Below are 6,000 nucleotides of genomic sequence, written 5' to 3' on the forward strand. Positions count from 1 at the left end.
ACGCGTACTTGACAATGGCGTTGCTAACTAAAAAGCCTTGCATACATTAATGCCTAGGTCTGTTAATAGTTGGCTTTCATAGCACCAAGATCTCCAGTAGGGACAAGGAGTTCACCATCTGAACATCCCACAGCTAGAAATCGCTCTTAGAAAATTTAGGGACTTGGTTTGACTCACTGTTGGTCTGATCCTCTAAAATCAATTCAGAATCAAAGGGAAAAACATTTACTCAATTTTTCGAAGTAACAAAACTGCCTTAACTGACTTAAATAGAACTTGAAAATAATTTTAATAGATATAACTATAACTTTCAAAAATAGGCACCTAAAATCTACTACAAAGCTGCATTTTTTTTTTTTTTTTAAGAACCTTGCTACTAGTTCCATAGTCTAATTTTAGGTAACCATTTCTTTAAAACAATCCCCCCAAAACAAATGATCAGCCCACTTTATTCTGAAACATTCTACAAGCTTATTACAGCAGAACTTTAAACTACAGAGCAGACCAGGTGTGGTGAGTGGAAGACAACAACTCCCTCTAATTTGTTCACTCTTGTTTGACAGCACTCCAGCATTCACCCATCCCATTAATTCCTCCTGTTTATGAAACTTCCATATACAACTGGAGCAGAAAAAAGGCATGCTAACAGAATAGTTTGGAATTTCAAAACCCCAAAACCTGGCAGGGGACCTGAGAGGTAGTCACAGTACTTATTTCCAGTTTCATCATTTTCAGCGGCTCACCAGCCTTCTGACTTGGCTACCATAGATCTGTCTGGACTAGGATTCATGCAGGCTTTGAGTACCTGCTTTGTTGCAAGCATTACTAGGCCCAGATTTTAACTACACTTTTTTTTTCTTTAGAAAGCCCATAAAACATTTTTATTACTATTTTTTAAGCAGTTAGATATGTTTTTAAGACAACTTAAAGGCAACTGAAGAGAAGTAAACGTTTAATCTGAAACAGAAGCAGCGACTAGATAGCCCTGTCACATCACTACCTCCACTTACAAGCCAGCTTCCATGTTCCTACAGAGGAGACAGCTGGATTATCTGCTTTTAGTGGAAGCAGACAGAAACAGTCATCTCAAGCATCATCTCTCTCTTGCTATTCAACTGAATCAGTGTTCCAGTAAATCAGCAGAGTAGAAGTGCAGGAGAAAACAAGTTCTGAGCTGGGCAGAACACAAGGAAGCCCAGGGACTCCTCTAATCAGCGCAGAACTGAGCTTTGAACAAAGCTCCCTGGCTGTCTCCAGAGGATGTTGACTATGAAGTGTCTGAGTGACACCAGCTCATAAGCCTGTTTTTGTGAACAGAACTACACACTTGATCATCACTTTCAGAATCAAACCGCCTCAATAAAACCCTACCAGCACTGCTGGAAGCTTCCTTGGTTTTATTGCTGTTGATAGGATGCTTTGACAGGGGCCTTGGAGCACAGAAGTGTCACGAGAGGGAAGGCAGCACCAAATACACATTGTATATACACTACAAATATGTACCACGGACAAGGATAACCTCCACATACTCTTTTTTTGGGGTACATAGACAAACATACTTTCTAGGCACTTTTTAACGAACACCCCTTGCGACAAAGGAAGCGGTAGATGGCCATTTCACAAGTGGGACCCTGGCATAGTAGAAACACTCACCAGGAAGTCTGCTACAGAGCAGAAAACTGAAACCAAATTTCCCAAGGCCCAGAAAACTTTTGTAATTGCTGGACCACCCTGTGACAGAGGAAACAAAGGAAGCAAGCCAGGACTTTTGCAATACTTTAGCTTTTTTTTGGGGGGGGGGGGGGGGGGGGGGGGGGGGGGGGATCACAAGTACTTATCAATAAAATAAATCAGCTGTCTACAGCAAACTGACAGTTATGTCACAAATCAGGAATGAGAAAGTTTGCAACAAAGTATAGCTTATATTATAGATTACAATGTTGGTAACAAATGATGTATTTAAAAAGGCTTTAGAAAGATGTCAGCAGTACTACAAGTAGAACTTATTCTACCCCTATCTTTTAAAGGGAATAAACTCATTTAAGCGATTTTGATTTAATATACTATGACCACAACAACTACTCCAACTTTTGGGCAAAATTATTAACAGCAATGGAAATCGAGCATGTAACCTTAGCAGTTCCTGAGAGCAACCTATTTTTACTTGTAATTTCAAATTTTATCCTAATATTCCCAATAACCAAAGAAATTTTTTCTTTGTATAAAAGGCAAAGTAATTATACTCCATGAAGTATGTTTCCATATATCCAAATAACTACAAGTTTAAACAGGCTGAAGAGCAAAGAGCTCCATGCTAAATCAACATTTTATTAAAATACACATTCTTAAAAGATCAGCATTCTTTTAAAACAGAAGCAAACAAACAAGACAGTAATAGAATTCACGTTTTAAACTACACGTTACCGTTGAGTGTTATAAGATCCCCAAACACAGCTGTCAAGCTGTAACGCTAGTAATGAAGAAGAGGTTTTCCACAAAGCGGTAATAGCGCGTATTCACAGTAAGCCCCCCTTTAAATGGCTTTTGAAGAGAAGGCTGATAGAAGCCAGCCATACACGCAGCTACAGCGAAGCAATAAACACGGCTGCTCATTGTTTACACACACACAGCACCCGGAGCGCTGCATGGCAAGGCACTGAGTCACTTTATAAAGGAGGGAACCTCCACACTGTCTCACAGACAGGCACCGGGTGATTTTATAAAGCAGAGACCTCCACATTATTCCCCAGACAGGTACAAAGAGCCGAAAGGCGAGGCCGGACGCCGCTAGCGAAGCGGCTCGGCGCCCCGCCGCGGACCTGCCTCCACGGGGTTCCGAGAGCCGCTCCAGAAGCCCGAGCTCACTCACTCACGCAGCTCGCCCGGCCGCGGCCCCCCGCAAATGGCGGCGGTGCAGAGAACCGAGAAGAGCCCGGTACCGGCCCGGAGAGGCGCCGGGCGTCCCGCGGGCCGGCCCCGCCGCGGCTGCCGAGCGCTGAGGGCAGCGGGCGCCGTCGCAAAATGGCCGCCCGGGCCCACAAAGCCCGCAGGCCGCGGCGGTCGGGGGCGGCCGCTCCGAGCCTCCCGTGCCACTCAGAACCGCGCTTAGAAGCCACTGGACGAGGCCACTCGGGCCAGCCCTCGCCGTTCTTAACCTGAGCTTCTTAACCCCTGAGCTTCTGCGAGCAGGAGGGTGGGAGGGATTCACTCTTTCGAAGCGCGGATTTGCGCGGCGTGCTCGTCCGCTGAGGGGAAGCTCGCTGACAGACAGCGAAAGGCGCGCTGTGCTCAGCATCTCGCACTCTCTGCTTACCTAATAAAATAACTTCAATATCAACTGTCTAACAACAAAAATACAACCCAGTAGCCCACTCGGTATGTGGCTCTCAACTCTTTACCTATATACCCCAAAAAATCCTCAACTTCCACTCACCAAACCACAAGTCAGCAGAACAACATAAACATGTTACGTGACGTATCACAGTAGAAAGAAGCCTTGATGACAAAACTTGACAATAAAGTGATCACTTACAACATACGAGCCCCACAGCTCACTTTCCTATTATTAAAATCAACAAATATGAATACAGCCCTACAGGTGAGTGATGAAATTAGTCATTGGCTTGTAAATTCAACAGAAGCATGAACGTCTAACAGCCAACTCCAAAGCACTAAGATTGGCAAACTTTAAAAAATAAGCAAAAATGAGATTTCAGTTCCTTTTTGTGAAATGATAATCAGAAAAACCGAAAGTGAGATACAGGGATTGTAGGCACTGCAGAAACACTGATCCTGGAGTTTGCTATCTAAGATTTTTCCTTTTCTGTAACAGATGATAGACTTGAAGGTTTGTTTTTAATAAATTAAGAGGAAACAAAGTAGGGCAAACCAAACACTTTTTCTTTTCAACCAACATAAAACTCTGTGAGACCACCACAAAACAGGCACTGCATCTGAACAGTTCCACGTTCCACCAGCCCCCCATCGTTACAGGGGGTAACCAAACCTGGTTATCACATTCCAAACATACCTCTATAATCCCAAAGCGAACCCAATACTGAGCTACATGATGATATTCTGTAATAAAACCACAGGCAGAGCTAATGCCTTTTTAACAACATGCTCCCTACAGGAGCAGCACACGGACAGGAGCTGTCCTGAGGCACCAGCCCAACGGGGCACAGCCCGGGCAGGACCAAAGCTTCGATTACAGCCCGTCAGCTTCACACTAAAGCCAAGTGACTATACCATACCAAGCGCTACAGCACACTTACCAACTCGCCCAAAATCATTGTGTGAAGGTCTTGGTTAAGACCTGTAAGAAAAAAACAGCCAAAGGGAACCCAAGCGGCAGCTAGCTACGGCAGAGATTTCCCGCTCCCGTTCCAGCTCCAGCAGCGCCGATTCAAACAGCTTTGGGCGCCAAGCCGAGGCCAACACCTGACCCAGTAACTGCAGCCTGCCTTCCTGCGCCTCCCCGCGCCCTGCCGCCCGCCCCCGGGGGACTACAGGGGCTGGGCCGGGGCAGGCAGGCTCAGAGCCCAGGGAGAAGCCGATGCGAAGGAAATAAACGGCGACAGGGCGAGCCGAGGGCTCCCCGGAGGGCGGCTGCCCAGGGCGGGCCGAGGCGGTTGCTACTACCGCCTGTCAGCGGGCGAGGGGAAGGAAAGCGCGGCCGCCGCCGGGGCGAGCTACTCGCCAGCCCGCCTGCTCCGAGGAAAAGAGGCCAGAGCCGCGAGGGGAAGGGGAGACACCCGCCCCCCCCAGACCCCTTCCCGCGAGGACGCTCCGCCTGCCTGGCGAAAGGCCCAAGGAGGCGGCTGAGGAGCGGCCGGGGGGCCGCGGGCAGGGGTCGGTCGTTACCTGGCGCCGGTGGAACGAGGGAAAGACAGAGCCCGCGGCGGCGGCGGCTGAGATTGGCCTGGCCCCGCCCGCTTTACCGAGGCCGCCGGGAGCCCCCGCCCGCCCCGCCCGCGCTGTGCAGCCAGCAGGGGCCCGCCCTTGGACCGGGACAACGGCTCTGGCCCGCCGCCGCCTCACCGCTCCTCCGTCCCTCACCCGCTGCTGCCCCTGAGGCGGCCCTGTCGCTGCTCCTGCTCCGGGCTCTGCCCGCCGGGCGGCCCCAGGCCTCGGCGTCCCCCTCAGTAACGTGTAGCCGTGAGGCCTTGGGCAGCTGCGAGTGAAAAATGCCCGCTAAACGGGTAGCCAAGCAACTCGGTTTTGGTTTTTCTTTCGTTGCCGCTTTCCGGTGGGACTTCCAGGCCCTCGCACAGCACACCCCACCCAAAGCCCTGGCAGTTTTAAGCGCTTTGGAGCCTGTGTTCTGCACAAAAGAGCTCTGCCTGTGCCAGCATCAAACCCCAGTAACCACTGGACTACTGCGTTAAAACAAAATGTCACGGACCTGGTTTCAGCAAAGAAGTCGAGGCTTGAAACAAGCCCTTGTGCTCAAATATTTAGGGAGTGTATGCAAATACAGTCAATGTGAAATCTGTGGCCTGGTTACTTTTTCTAAATCTTTAGTCTCTCCAGACCTAAGATGGGCTTCGTGCTGTGATGCACTGCAGTCAGGAACTGCACAAATGGAAGAACACGGTCTGTGTAACTTAATGTGTAATCAGCCCAAAAACTTTTATTTATTCGTGTTCAAGAGAAATGACTCAGCCTGCTAGGAAAGACTGGGTCATAAATATGTTACTATTAAATAAATAAAGAGGCTCTGTGTACTTGTTCGGATGCAAAATTGGTGAGAAGTTAGAAGAAAGAAAAGTAACATAAGGACATTCAAATAACATTAGCTAACATCAATGTTGCACTGACTTTAGGCAATGATTATTTTAAAAGAGCTATGCTGTAGTTATGTGAAAATTTTAAGATGCTGAAGCCAAAGTCGAGCGGATCCCAACACCTGAAAGCTAGCACATAATTTGGTAAGACACTCAGCCAGTCACAACCTTTCAGTAGATGGCTGAATACTTTGCAAAAAGGTGAGTTACCTCA

At 48.1% G+C, this 6,000-nt stretch overlaps 1 protein-coding gene across 16 annotated transcripts in view; it reads right to left on the reverse strand.

The window, feature by feature from the left end:
* Positions 1–5,010, reverse strand: part of SUN1 (Sad1 and UNC84 domain containing 1) — a 30,883-nt gene extending 25,873 nt beyond the window's left edge. For 5 of the 16 annotated variants that reach the window (XM_048062275.2, XM_048062256.2, XM_048062271.2 and 2 more), the window contains exon 1: positions 2,824–3,032. The gene's annotated coding sequence lies outside the window, so the exon portion shown is untranslated. Of the gene's footprint in view, positions 1–2,424; positions 2,697–2,819; positions 3,039–4,274; positions 4,801–4,863 lie in introns of those variants that run through there. The other 11 variants (XM_048062290.2, XM_048062280.2, XM_048062261.2 and 8 more) reach the window with 10 other exon arrangements.
* Between the last annotated feature and the right edge of the window lie 990 nt (positions 5,011–6,000).

Source organism: Anser cygnoides, chromosome 15, assembly GCF_040182565.1.
Source record: "Anser cygnoides isolate HZ-2024a breed goose chromosome 15, Taihu_goose_T2T_genome, whole genome shotgun sequence".
NCBI classification, from domain to species: Eukaryota; Metazoa; Chordata; class Aves; order Anseriformes; family Anatidae; genus Anser; species Anser cygnoides.